Source organism: Lissotriton vulgaris, unplaced genomic scaffold (assembly GCF_964263255.1).
Source record: "Lissotriton vulgaris unplaced genomic scaffold, aLisVul1.2 SCAFFOLD_3360, whole genome shotgun sequence".
Taxonomy (NCBI): domain Eukaryota; kingdom Metazoa; phylum Chordata; class Amphibia; order Caudata; family Salamandridae; genus Lissotriton; species Lissotriton vulgaris.
Genome location: NW_028241636.1, coordinates 55,330 through 70,683, shown reverse-complemented (window position 1 = coordinate 70,683; position 15,354 = coordinate 55,330). Strand labels below are relative to the sequence as shown.

General features: G+C 49.8%; 1 pseudogene; it reads left to right on the top strand.

Annotated features, from left to right (window-relative positions):
- The first annotated feature begins 2,317 nt into the window (after positions 1-2,317).
- Positions 2,318-14,292, top strand: LOC147670599 (pyruvate dehydrogenase (acetyl-transferring) kinase isozyme 2, mitochondrial-like; annotated as a pseudogene).
- The last annotated feature ends 1,062 nt before the right edge of the window (positions 14,293-15,354 follow it).

The following is a 15,354-nucleotide window of genomic DNA, read 5'->3' as shown; positions in this document are numbered from 1 at the left end:
TCTATGTGAGCCTTAGTATGAACATTCGTTGCGTCTGTCTGCGTAACACACTTCGTGACACTAGTGTTACAAGAATGGAACAAAAGGCTAGCATAGTGCATTTTTTTCAAAAATTACCATGTTTAGAAAAAAGTGACTTTATGTTGGGCTACTTTATGCAAGTTAATAAATAATAAAAGACAGATTGCGACAATTTGATAGGTAGCACCCTCATCCAAAACTGTAGTGAGGTCAATAGCTTAAAGGAGTACTTTAATAACTGACGCATGTAGTGACAGTGGTAAAGTCAGCTTGCTGACCGCCGCATGAGCTAGATAAATAAAGTAACTTTTCCCACAAGCAATTGACTAAACAAAACCAGGGAGTGATACAGCAACTGCATTGCGCCACTGTTTCCGCAGCCTACTTACTCACGTAAATGGACAACCAATTAAGTACAAGTAAAAATAAGTTTTATATTAGGTTGAGACTATTTATGATTATAATCTATTTATATGGTTACTGCACTGGGTTGTCCAGTCTGATATTTTGTTTACAACTCATGGTCCTGAGAAGCATGTTTGGTGAGAGAAGTGGTCGGGAAGATCTGCTCTAGCACCTCATACCTGAGCGCTATTGTGAGATGTAAAGCTGCATGCATAAGCAAATAAAAGGGAGATTGCTGTGATGAACCCAATACAGGGGATGCATTATGGGTGTTTCAGCAGGTGCAACTTAAAAATGGAATCTGACTTTGCTTAAGGGGGCTTCGCAGAGATTTGAACAAGCTGACGGAAGTCACAGAGGGGCTTTTTCCTGCAGTTTTCTTAGAGAATGCACTGTCAATACACTTTTACAGAGTTTATTTTTGATGCCTTGCCTATTGCTACAAACACAATATACATTTCAAGCACAGCTCATGGCACTATGAGACTCTGCGTAAGATCTTACACCTAAAACAAAACATGCAAACAATTACAATTACTAGTGTAACATTCAAGTAGCAGTTGGGGGTCACTCAAAATGTCATCTATTAATTATTTTATCCATCATTCAGTCTTTCACCATTCATTCTGTCCTTCCATCTGTGTGCCCTTCCATATCCAAAGCGTTTCAACCATTTGCACACCTATCATCATCTATCCTTCCATCCACCATTTCACTCATCCATCCATCAATCCATTCATCCTTTCACCCAATCCATCCTTTCACTAATCCATGCAGTCTTCCATCCATCCACCCATCCAACCAACCATTAACCCTTACACTCAAGCCATCCTTTCACTCATCCATCCACTCTTCCACCCACTCTTCCACCCATCCATCCACTCATCCACCCAATCATTTACCCTTTCACCCATCCAGCCATCATTTCACTTACTCATCCATGCACCCAGTAACTCATCCGTCCATCCATTCACCCATTCACTTATCCATCCATCCTTTCTTCCAGCACTCCACCCTCCCTTTCACTCAAATATGCTTTTTTTTACTCATCCATCTTCACATTCTTCTTTTCACTCATCCATGCATCCATTCACCCATCCATTCTGTCAACCATTCATCCATGCTATCATTAATCCATCCATTCATCCTCCCTTTCTCTCTCCAATACCCTTTCAATTAGCCACCCATCCTTCACCCATCCACCCACCCATCCAGTTGCACACAGAAGAGGCCCATCTAGAAATTCACCCATGGTGTACTTCCTAAAGCAAGGGGTGGGGTGGGTGAGAGTTCACTATGCCCCTGCACATAGGCAATCTGAAAACTTGATAGTGATGAGTCATGCATGATGCACAGTTCCAGGACGTGAGGTTACTGTGACATGGTGTTGTTTCTAGGGCTTTAAGTGGGATGAATAATCTGGGGGTCTCTCCAAGAGGTGTGTCTGATGTAATTAAGGGTGTGGTTTAAAACACCCTACCTTAAAATATATGCTGAGCATAATGTGCTGCCCGACTAGTATTTTGCGGTTTCTATCATTACATTCAGTAACATTAGACCCACACAAAGCCAAGACTATTGGCTTTGTCAATGGATGTTAGTTGCATAAAATAAATAAAAAAACAGCAACTATGTCTTCGTTTTATATAATAATAAAAATGCTTCAGCTCTCATTCGGCAAGAGACGTAGAGTCAACCGAGACTCTCTGGACGAGGCCAGGGTCCTAGAACCCGAAATTTAGTGGTTGAATGAATAGAGTTTCAATTGAAATCCGAAGAAATAGGAGGCTGGGAAAGTGGAGCCTGACAACCCTGAAATCAAGCCCTGGATTAGGGCTGCAGAGAACAGACACGCAGCAGCCAATACACGTCCTCCTCTGACAGCCGCACTATGAGGATGCCCCTGGTTCGCACCCTGATGCTGGCCGTAAGCCAGGCAGGGGGCGCCCCGAAGCAGATCGACCATTTCTCTAAGTTTTCTCCCTCCCCGCTCTTCATGAAGCAATTCCTGGACTTCGGATCTAGCAATGCCAGTGAAAAAACCTTCTTTGCCTTCCTGCAGCAGGTGCTGCTAGTGCGCCTCGCCAACATCATGAAAGAGATTAACTTGCTTCCAGATCGACTGCTGGGATCCCCTTCCGTTGAGCTGGTGCAGAGCTGGTAAGTTCAGAGTTTGAGGGACATCCTGGAGTTTCTTCATAAGAGTCCAGAGGACCAGAGCCACCCTTGAACAGTTCGCAAACGCCCTCATCACCATCAGGAACCGGCACAATGATGTCGTCCCAACTATGGCCCAGGGGGTCATTGATTACAAGGAAGCCTTCAGCGTCGACCCAGTGACAAATCAGAATGTGCAATACTTTGCGGACTGCTTTTACCTGAACCGCATCTCTACCCGCATGCTGATCAACCAGCACACTTTGATTTTTTTTTTTGAAAGATATCTTTATTGAGAGAACAGAAAGACAGAAACAATAGGAAAGAAAAGGGGGATGGATATACACGAAATGCAAGTCATAGAAGTACCCACGCAGGGGTCAATGCAAAAAGGTCAAGCAGGAGTAGACATCATGAAGGGCTGAGCAATGTCAACACTCAATGCAGGACATAATAGCGCAATAAAAAAAAAAAAAAAAAAATTCCAAAAAGCAGCCCGGTAGAATGTCAAGCCCCCTAAGAAGTCTGGAGGGGGACGCCCGCATGACCTCGGGCGAGTCAATCCAGTTCAGAGGCTTAGTTGACCAAGTCCATGTACGCCTCCCCACAGTGCGGCCATAAGAAAAGCAATGTGGCATGCAAGAACAGAAAAAGGCAAATCATCCATATCCCCTTTCAAGAAAGAAAAGCAAACCCAAAAAAACCCCCTCCCCAGAGGCTCCAACCTCCCCAGTGCGCCCATCCCCCCCGATGGTGGCAGCCAGTCAACAACCATTCACACAGGCATGGGTCACACCTGAAACAGATGTAGGGCACGTATAGTGGGAGGGCAAACCGCTGACGGCAACCCCCGCGAAAGAAAGCGGACCAGCGGGCCCCATCTGAAAGCAAAATTCTTAAAGTTATTCCTGAAAATATCCGCCATACATTCCACACTCAGCAGCCTCCATAACCTAGCAAACCAAAGGGAAAGAGCTGGGGCCTCCCTCTTTTTCCATGAAGCAGCCAGAGTCAGTTTGGCCGCTCCCAGGCAGAGCCAGAGGATGTGCTTGTCGGCCCTGGTTTGGTGTTCCAAAAGCGGGTCCCGAAGGCCAAGGAGCACAAATCCAATGGCATCTGGAACCGGGTAGCCCAGGATCTCCCTAATATGAGACAGAATCTCCTCCCAATAGGGCCGTATGACGGGGCAATCCCACCAGATATGGCGGAAGTCCCCCAGGAGGCCAAAACCCCGCCAACATCTGTCAGAAGCTGAGGGAAAAATCCTTTTCAAACGGGTTGGATACAGATACCAGTCCAACAGGGTTTTCATATGTGCTTCCCTAAGATCGATCGAATGATTGAATGTGTGTAGATCGCGCCAAAGATGCGACCACTCTGCTTCGGAGATGTCCCTCCCCAGGTGCTCCTCCCACAAACCCATGTATCTAGGCCGAGGCGAAATAGCTGTGGTTAACAGTAAATCGTAGAGAAAGGAAATCACCCCCTTCATGGAGGATGTGCGAGTAATGTAGGTCTCGAAAGCTGTGGGAGGCCTTGTGGCAGCGTCCCGCACCTCAGGAGACAAAGCCCAATGCAACAGCTGGGCATGCCGATAGCGTTCAGTGGGTGGTACACCATAGTCACGCATGCAATTGTGGAAGGTGAGCGGCTCATAGCAATGAAACAAATGTGTAAGTGCATGGCAGCCTCCCGCCCTCCACCCATCAAAGGGCCCCTCAACTAGCGCCGGCGGAAATGCTGGATTAAAGTGAATAGGTGTGAAGGGGGGAGGAAAGGTAGTCCATCGCTCGTCACTAGAGACTGAGTCCCAGACCTTCAGAGTGGTGCTCGTAGGGGTGCTAATGTATGCGTTGCGAGGCCGATCTCCCTTCGCCTTCCAAACCAGGTCCCAAATAGAGCGCCCCGCCACACTCCTGTCCATGTGCAGCCAATGCTTCTCCGACTCCATTTGGGTCCACTCAGCCAACACTCGGAGTTGTGCCGCCTTGTAGTAAAGAAGCATGTCCGGCAGGCCAGCCCCACCCTTCCTCTGAGGTCGGCGACGCGTGAGAAAGGAAAGCCGGGCACGGCCCCCCTGCCAGATGTAACGTAGGACCATAGTCTTCAAACGCCGAAAGAAGCCCCCATCCAAGGGAATGGGGAGGGCTTGGAACAAATATAGAAGCTTGGGGAGCAGCGTCATCTTGACAGCATGTACACGCCCAAGCCAAGAAATAAACAGAGGCTTCCAGCGATTCAGCTCGGCCTGTATCTGAGACAGCAGGGGCGGGAAGTTGGCTGCATACAGGGTGGCGACGGAAGAGGTCAGCTGGACCCCAAGATATTGAATGGAGGAACCCGCCCAGGCCAGGGGAGTGAGCGGTCGGACGCGCTCTACCTCAGAGGGCGGAAGCGTGAGATTGAGTATGTACGATTTGCCGGGGTTCACTCGAAACCCCGCCACTGCTTCGAACTGGGACAGCACATCTTGCACCCGCGGAAGGGAAGTCCCGGGGTCGGCGAGTGACAGAAGGACATCATCAGCAAACAAAGATATTTTATGCTGTTCCCCCGAAAAGGGGAGGCCCACAATATCCGGGTCCTCACGAACCCTAATGGCAAGAGGCTCTATGCTAAGCGCAAAAAGTAAGGGGGATAGGGGGCAGCCCTGCCTCGTGCCTCGGGAATGAGCAAAAAAGGGTGAGACGTGACCGTTCACCATGACCCTCGAGCGCGGGTCGTGATAATTGGCCTGAAGCATATTTATAAACGTGGTAGAGAAGCCAAAAGCATGAAGAGTGCTAAAAAGAAAGTTCCAATCCACCCGGTCGAACGCCTTTTCAGCGTCAAGGCCTAATAGCACAGCTGGGATACGAAAACGTTCGGCCTTCTCAATCAGGTGAATTAGCCGTCTGGTGTTATCGTGGGTCTGGCGACCCTTTATAAAGCCAGATTGATCCGGATGGATGAGAGCGGGCATAAGATCCTTAAGGCGAGTGGCTAAGATAGAAGAATATAATTTGGCATCAACGTTCAGAAGGGCAATGGGCCGATAGGATTCGCACCTGGAGGGGTCCTTCCCCGCCTTGGGGATGATCGAAATCATAGCCTCCGCCATAGTACCCGAGGTGCGGCCCTCCTCCCTCATGGCGTTGAAAAGAAGCACCAAGCGGTCTCCCAACTCGGATGCGAACGTCTGATAAAAGGAGGCCGTATAACCGTCCGGGCCTGGTGCCTTTTGCGGTTTGAGAGATCGAATGGCAGAGAGTACCTCCTCCCTAGTGAACGGGCCTCCAGGAGCTCATTCCATCCCTTGGAGACCTGCGGTAGCGCTAGGGTCTCCAAATATGCTTGTTGTGCGGCCGGCACTAAGCGGTCCGCCGAGTATAGGGCAGCATAGAAGTCACCGAAGAGCTCCGCCTTAACCGCATCCCTGTGCTCCACCACCCCGGAGGGGGCCCGAACACCGCCCACATACTCTCTTTCACGTTTGTCCCGGAGCTGCCGTGCCAAATGCTTCCCCACTTTGTTGCCCTGAGCGTAAGACAGGCGCCGTAGGCGCAAGAGGGTATATTCCGCTCGGTTATTATAGTGCGCCCTGAGCTTCCATCGCACTGCAGCAAGAGGGCGAAGAGTCTTTCTAGAAGGATTCTGCTTATGCGCAGTTTCCAACGCGGTCAGCTCCGCCTCCAGCGCCTCCCACTCCTCCCGACAAAACTTGTTCAGGGCGGAGTTCAAAGCAATGCACGTACCCCGTGTCGTCGCCTTGAAAGCGTCCCATTGGGTAAAGAACGAGGTGTCACCAACCATATTAAGCTCAAAGAACTCCCCAATGGCCGCCCTAAGCTTCTTGCAAGATTCCTCATCTTGCGTGAGGGATGCCGGGAAATACCATTTGCGATGAGGGGACGAGTCAGGGGCACAGACCAAGCATGTCGCCAGGAGGCTATGGTCCGAAACTGAAAGTGGAAAAATTTTGCTATCGCGCAGGTCACCCTGTAAAGATTGGTGTACAAAAATATGGTCGAGACGGGAATATGTATGGTGAACATGTGAATAAAACGTGTAGTCCCTAGTGTGGGGGTGGAGGGAGCGCCAGCTATCAAGAAGGCCAAGACCCAGTAAAGTATCGCGCAGCTCCGGGGAAAAGAGACCCGCCTCACTCCTCTGTTGATGTGAACAGTCAAGATCTTTATCCCAAACTAAGTTGAAATCCCCCATCACAATCAACGCTCCCTCCCCAAAGTACCCAATCACAGTCATAAGAGTCTCAATGTATTTGGAGCATAGACCACCACCCACGTGCAAAGCTTACCCATGAGCATTCCCTTAACCATCAACCACCTCCCCTCTTTGTCCCCCCGCACCCCCAGAGGTTGAAATTGAAGGGCAGATCGGAACAAAAGTGCAACTCCCCGATGCTTAGTAGTGGCGGAAGATTTATAAATCAGAGGATACTGCCTGTGCTTGAGCCTGGATTCATCTTTGCGAGCCAAATGAGTCTCCTGCAGGCCCACCACATCTAGTTGATGATCCAAAATATATTTCCAAATTTTCTGACGCTTCTGAGGCGAGTTAAGACCTTTAACATTCCAGGAGCCTACCGTAACAGGCATCATCGAGACCAACCTCCCCCCCCAACGCTTCCATTAATGCAGCCCAAGTCTAAAGACAAACCAAACATACCACTGCCATACCAAGTCCCCATCCACCACCACCGACATCCTCCCCCAACAAGCCCACCAGAGCCCTCAGGAGCCTCAAGAACAAACCAAAGAAAAAGAGAAGTAAAAAGTAGAAAAAGAACAAAGAGAGTCGGACATGACCGTAAGGGTCGGGGGTAGAAGACCCAGGTAATGCCCCCCCGATTCCAGGGTCGGGGTAACCCTCCATCGGAGAAATGTCTCACAGAGTACCTGAGGTGGTAGAGTCCCCCGGCTCCCACGGGCCGCCGTTGAGGGGGCCTAAGCCGCCGAGGAGCTGTCCACTCGGCTCGATTCAGTCACCTGGGCCACCGAGGCCAAAGCATCTCCCCTTTCGGTCTGGCTCGCTGACGGGGAAGGCCCCTCCGCTGCGCCCTGTCGACCCACTCTCTGCCAAGGTGGGGATCGGGAACGGCGACGTCTTCTAGGCGAGGCGCTGGCGTCCGCCGACGCAGATGTTTCCTCCATTCCAAGCAGGTCCCTGGCGGCTGCTACTGTCCGGACTTGTTATGTTATGTTATGTTATCTATTTTTTATATAGCGCGCGGATGCCGCAGCTAAGAGGCGTCCCGGCGCTTGGAGATCTGAATAACACAACACGATTAAGAAGGCTAGACAAGAGACAAACTAAACTGTGGAGAAGAGAAAAGTCTTCAAGGTCTTCCTAAAAAGAAGCAGATCTGAAATTGAGCGGAGTGGAGCTGGAAGAGAATTCCAAAGAGCAGCCGCCAGCACTGAAAACGAGCGACCACCCACTCTAGCCCTTTTAAAGCGAGGCACTATGGCGAGATTTAGTCCGGCAGAGCGAAGAGCTCTAGCAGGAGCATAGTGCAGAATAGTCTGTGCAAGGATCGGGGGAGAGGCTAGGTTGAGGATTTTAAAAGTTAAGCAGAGGGCTTTAAACTTAACTCTTTGCTCAATCGGAAGCCAATGAAGATTGCGGATGGTTTGACGAGCAGAGACAAATTTCGGGAGGCCGACAAGCATCCTAGCCGCCGCGTTCTGAACCCTCTGAAGACGGGACAGTTCGGCCTGATTTAAGCCCAGAAACAGAGAGTTGGCATAGTCCAGTCTGGTAAGAACCAGAGCCTGGACCATAATCTGTCTTGTCTCAGCATCGAAAAATTTAAAAATGGGTCTCAGACCATGCAAAGTACCAAAACATGCACCAGCCACGCGTTTGGTATGGGAAATAAATGAAAGCTTGTCATCAAACCACACCCCAAGGTTTCTGACTTCACTCACAGGGGTAGGCACAGGGCCAAGATCAGTAGACCACCATTGATCTCCCCATAGACCACTTTCCTTACCGAAAATAATGACCTCGGTCTTAGAGGCATTTAGTTGTAATCGGTTGTCCGCCATCCAGCCAGAAACAGCTTTTAACGCTGACTGGAAGGTGGAGGCGTCCATGTTGGAGTCTCCATTTAGTGCCACCGCCAGCTGCGTGTCATCGGCGTATGACACTAAGGAAAGACCAAAACTGTGGGCTACCTCCGCCAAAGGCTGAACATACAAATTAAATAAAGTGGGGCTAAGAGCCGAACCTTGGGGAACACCCTGAAGAATAGGACGTGACGCAGAAACAAAAGGGGGGGTGGACACTTTAACCCCTTCCGTGCGGGCGGTTTTCCCCGCCCATGCTGACTCCGCCTTGCGCGGGCGGAGTCATGACGGAACGGTTCCGTCATCCGCACAGCTCACCCGTAGTGCATGACGGAACCGTTCCGTCAGCAGCATGGAAGGGGTTAAAACCTCGATCCTTAAGAAAAGAGCGGAACCACTCGAGTGCCGTCTCTCCGACTCCAGCCTCCATCAGACGATGTAATAAAATCTGATGGGACACCGTGTCGAAAGCGGCACTGAGATCTAAAAGGATCAGTGCCGCCGTCTGACCCTGATCCAACATCTTCCTTAAGTGTTCCACCACAGCCAAGAGAGCTGTTTCGGTGCTATGACCTGCACGGAATCCATTCTGGGAAATATCCAGTAGATTCGTTTCTTGCAGGTAAGCAGATAGAATGCGGTTAGCATGAGCTTCCGCTAGCTTGGCTGGCCAAGGAAGAAGGGAAATGGGCCGGTAGTGTTCTGGTTTGGTCGGATCGAGGGTAGGTTTCTTAAGGATCGGAATGACCATAGCCTGTTTCCAGGCCTTGGGAACACTGCCGGAGCTGAAAGATATGTTGATGAGATCATGAAGGGCAGGATAACAACATTCAGCAAGTTCCCGGAATTGAGCGGGTCGCAAAGGATCATCCGGAGAACCGGATTTGACTTTTGTTGTCAGAGCTAAAAACTCATCCCAGGTCGGACTAGGGATGGTTAGCAATGATTTTGGGGCCATAGATGTAGGCATTTCCTCCCTGATGGGAAGCTGAGAAAATGACCTGTAAATGGCCTCCACCTTTTCAACAAAAAACGAGGCTAAATCCTCGCAATGCGCCAAGGAAGGCTCAATAGTAACAGTGTCCGTCCTCTTACTGGTAAGGTCCTTACATACCCTGAAGATGACCTTAGAGGGGTTTGTACTATTTTTTATCTCCTGAGCGTAAAAAGCAGCCCTAGCAGTGCAAATGGCCCGATGATACACTCTAGTGCAAGCCCTATAGGCCGCCTTGAGGTCAGTATCATACGCTTTACGCCAAGCGCGTTCTGCTTTTTTGCAGGAGACTTTAAGAGCTTTCAAAGATTCGTCGTACCAAGGGCTTGAAGGACTCGATCTGGTCTTACTCCACTTGGCCGGAATGAGTTTATCTAGAGATTGATTGAGCCAATCACAGAACGTATCATAGCCCCGGGAGACTTCAGTAGGCGGTGAAGGATGGTATTTCATCAGTAGCTGATGGAAATGCTCTAGATTCAAATTTCTCCAGGGACGTCTGAAACTTGTACCAGTCTGTTTTGCCATCGGACGATAAGCCGAAAGGGGTGACCCCAGGAATAGGACACCCCGTGTTCCCTCAGGAAGGCCGTAACTGGGCGAAAGTCCCGTCGCTTCTGCAGGGTGGTGGCCGCCAGGTCTTGAAAAAGTTGGGGGCTGTGTCCGCGAAAAAGCAAATTGTTAGTGTCTCTCGCCTTCCGCAGGATCGTCTCCTTCAGCTGAAAGTCGTGGACACAAACCAAGATGTCGGGAGGCGGCGCGCGTGTGCCACGCGGCAGGCCCACCCAATGCACCCTGTCCAGTTTGACTTCATCGCGATCGTCCTCCGCCAAAATGTGCAGAAAGAGAGCCTCCACATATTCCCGCAGATTTCCACCGTCTCCATCACAGGGCACAGCTCTAATCCGGATGTTATTGCGACGGGACCTGTTTTCCAAATCCTCGCAGTGGGTCTGGAGATCCAGATTCTGCTCACGGAGCTGGAGCAGGTCTTGCTGTAGCTGATGGACATCCCCACTGAGGCCCAAGTCGTGGTCCTCTAGGGTAGCTACGCGCTCGCCAATGCCGTCTACATCACGGCGGACTTCACGGAGGTCAGAGGCTAGTTGCGCTTTCAGTTCCGTGATGTCCTCCTTAATGGAGGAGAAAAGCTCAATAAGGAAGGCCTTCGAGACCGGGCCGTCATCGTCGTCCTTAGTCGGCGATTTGCTAGGGCCCGGGGGCGATCCAGATGCCCCCTTCCCGGGACCATCCTTCCCCGGCTTGTTAAGGCGAGTCCTCGTCGTCATGGTGCGACGCCCCAGTGCCAGTGATGAGAGGCAAGATGGCCCCACTTCTCCGATCGTTCGTCGATAGCGCTGTCCAGCAGGGCCCCAGACAAGACGGCGCCTCCACGTCGCCTCTACTTGGCGTTAACTGCCAGCTACGGCACCGGAACCACAGACGGGCACGTCACAGCTCCGATGTGGGGGACTCGTACAGAAGGGCTTCACCGATCACTCGCCAGAGTCCCGAGTCCCCTCCCGTGAAGAGTCGCAGCCGCCCAGACAAAGCCCCGTAGGCCGCTCCGGAGCAAGTGCGTCACCAAAGTAACACCTCGGCCAAGTCCGCCGTCCCGTGTCGTAGCTTGACGGGAGAAGGGACAAACCAGTGCAGGACGCCTCAGTAGACCCAGGAGAGTCAAAGCCGGGGGCCGAAAACGCCCCAAAACCGCTAGACAAAGCTATGAAGGGCTCGGGGTGCCGGAGGAGCTCGCAGGCACGTCTTACTCCGTCGCCATCTTGGCCACGCCCCCCACACTTTGATTTTTGATGCAACGACAAACCCTGCACAGCCTAAACGCATTGGAAGCATCGATCCGAATTGTGATGCGACTGACGTAGCGAGAGATGCCTATGAAATGGCGAAGATGCTGTGTGATAAATACTTTATGGCTTTGCCTAATCTGGAAATCCAGGCAGTCAATGCTAATGATCCAAGACACCCCATTCACATCGTATATGCCCCATCTCATCTTTATCACGTGCTCTTTGAGCTCTTCAAGAATGCCACATGAGCGATAGTGCAACACCACAGCTCCAGTCCCTTGCTTCCCCCATCAAGGTGATGGCGGCTCTGGGCGGCGAAGATGTTGCTATTAACATGAGTGACCGAGGAGGTGGTGTCTGTAACGGCCGGATTCTCGGACCAGATAGGATCAGCTCCTCAGAGCACCACCAACCCAGCTGGAACGCAACCACCTCCCTCCTCAGGACCCGTCTGTCCAGGCACCTGGGTACCTACCTGAGGATGGGGAACTTGCAATATACAAGCTCATATCATCAGAAACACCACTACATCTATAGGGATTACTAGGAATACTCACTGATTACTAAGGACGTCCATGCCCTACACCACACTCATACCTCATAGTCTCGCGACCACATGGGCCCAGACTAATCTACCCTGGGGCAGTTCTGATTATTTACCATTACACACTGGTTACACCCAGTGCTCGCTCAAGATAGGCACTGTATCCCCCCAGTGCTCTCACTATTTCATCCAGGGCCCACGCCACAATCCTGTGGGTATACACACTGACCACAATCAGTGCTCTCACTAATGCCACTCTCTCTCTAGCAGCAATCTCACTACACACCGTGTCCCTCCGGTGCTCTCATTAACAAGCCACAATCCGGTGGGTATATGCCGCATCCCAACGACGATCACTTTCCTATGAACACCTTCAGCTCTCTCTCTCTCTATGTTGGGAAGTTTCTCTCACTATTCACTAGAGGTTCACTACTACAATAATATTATGGAATGGCCGAATTACTTAGTGTATAACTTATTCTCCTAGCTCAAGGGCTCCTCTCTCTCCCTAATTATTCAGTGGCTACTTACCTGATCAGGGGTAGCATCTGTTCTGGCTGTAACACCTGACTAGAAGAAAAGGTTACCTGTACTATAAGAACAAGAGACACACACTGTATGCAAAAGTTATTCCCTGATTTAAGCGCTCCTACTCCCTTTTGATCCATCAGTTGCTACACAGCATCTGGTTAGAAGAAAGGTTAGCTCTATCATAAGAACAACACATGCCCACTGGTTCACTAAGAACTGGGGTATCTTTATTACAATAACAATAAAATGGGAATAGACACATACACAGATCTGCGGGGTCTCTGTAACTAACAGGAACTGTAAATAGACTGCACACCGCTGAAAGAAAAAGGATTAGACATGGCTTTAACCTAGGAAATAAAAGACAAGATTAAGGTGTAAGTGTAAAGCAAACTAGTTTAGAATACCTCACCCTATTAGAAGGAATGTTTCTCTCTCTCTCTGGTGGAATCAGGGCTCTCTCTCTCTCTCTCCGTCACCACAGCTTCACTCCTCTGGCTCAACTGCTCCAGCTGGCAGCTTCAACTCCTCCATCTGACTTGTAACTGCTTTAATGCATCCTGATAAGCTGGCAGCTCCAGCTGATAGTTCCAACTTCGTTCATCTGACTGCTCTCTCCAGCTTCAGCAATTATCTGCCTTCTCTCTCCATTCCAGAAAACCAATTGAACTGAACTGTACTCTTCAGCTCCAGCAACCATCCTACTTCTCTCTCTTCAAGAACCAAACTGACACTCCTCCTCTCCTGCACTTCGCTAATATGGAATCCTCTCCCCTCATGGAAATTTCCAACAGAGGGCTGCCTCCCACCGAATTCCTGTGCTAGCTCCAGAGCTCTCCGCGCAACCGCAGTGCGCATCTGCATGTTACGTCTGGGCCCAAGAGACAAACACATTCTTCAGATAAGAACCAGTCCTGGCTGGTTTTGCCCTAGCAAACAATAGCTCAAAACTAAAACATTACCTTTACCCTGCAAGCATCTCAGTTCTGCAGGGATAGAAAGCAAAATGGAGTCTCTCTAGTTCTGGGCCTTGTAGGCCTGAGAAGGATGAAATAACCATTAGCTCTGTCAGAGTACCTACACAAACCATACCAATATGTAATATAAAGTCAGGACTACAGGAGCCACCCTCTACTATAGGCAGGATGGTGAAAGGACACATTATTATGTCAAAGCCAATAGGCAATAGATGGATTAGAGTCAAGAATAAGGGATCTATCATCATATTAAGCAGCTATCCTCTAGTTTATGCTTCTAGGTCTGGAAAAAAAGGGCTTAAAGGGGCCAACACAAGGTAAGAATACAGATTCAAGATGTTAGCAAGCTTAAAGTCATCATCACTCAGAAATAGAGCCAAAAACCATGTCAGAACAGTGTCCCACTACGCAAGATTAAAAGGCTCTTCAGTTATATGTCTTCTACTGCACCCATGCCACAGCTAGGTGCAGGTGGAACACCTCTGGCTGGTTTTGGACATGGTCTTCCGATTTCTAGACTCTATGCCAAGTACTTCCAGGGTGACCTGCAGCTTTGCTTTAAGGAGGGCTTTGGAACTGATGCATCATTTATCTTAAGGCACTGTCGACAGACTCAGTGGAACGCCTTCCTGTCTACAACAAATCTGCCTGGAAGCACTGCCAGTCAACTCAAGAAACAGATGACTGGTGCATCCCCAGCACAGAACCTAATAATCTCTCCACATATCGGTTCAGCCAGCTGTCAGCATTTTTCACACCAGCCTGCCACTATGTCAAGGAATAGCTTCTACGCCCTCAAAAGACTAGGTCACAAACTAATCCCACACCTGCTGCAATATAGAGGGTGATGTATGCAAGTGGCATGGGGGACCTGATAGCGTGAGGTTTTGTGCAGTGTTTATCTGTTTTTTGTGTTCAAATCCTTCACTGTGGGACCAGTTTGTCCTTCACTGTGGGACCAGTGTGTACGATTATCGCACATCACGAGTGCTGTGGCACTCTAACGAACATGTATCAAACCTTAATTTGAACAATTTCCAGCACTTTGAACATGCCAAGTATTTTGACCTACCTTTTGTTATCGCTAAACTGAAAAGAAATTTAATGGAAAGGCCTTAAAGGGGCATTTGAGAATGTGAAGTTTTGAGACTGATGGAGAGAAATCGAGAGAACAGACGTGCAAGAAGTGGGATTTCATCTCTCCAGAAAAAGGTAATCCGATTTTAATTTTGCTGGAAATAAATCTTTCTTCATTTGAAAAAAATGCTTCAGCTCTGAAATGATGGGACTATGTAAGAACTTTAACTTCTTCTTTTTAACTTTATTTGTTTATTTTGTACATTTTAACCCTAACAGAATGTCCTGCCCTAGACGGAGGACACCACATGCTGGAAGAGCCTAAACTGGCCCATTGTCATTCTAAATGTGGCAATCAGCCACAGACAGAATGATAATGGGCGGATTGGAGCTGCTCTTATGCTTCTACGATAAGAGCGAGGCACCCCAGCAGGGAGCAGAGGCCTCTCGCAGGGGAACAGCTCTGTTGCCCTGCAGGGACCTAAAATTATGGACAAAAGGCGTCCGTTAAAATTATCTTCACGAACAACGGACGTGAGGTCCAAATTACGGACCGTCCGTGAAATTTACGGACGGTTGGTCACCCTAGTCTTGACCAGGTATGAGCAGCCATACTCGACAGGCACCTTAGACAGGTCTACAGCTTCCGGTGCTCCGGCGGGAGATTCACAGGGTGAGCTCCCGCCGGAGTCCCCCATCCGATGCAATCCTGCAGGCAATTAGGGCCCAGGGAGCACCGGTAAGCTCCTATGGAACACGCCTGGACCCC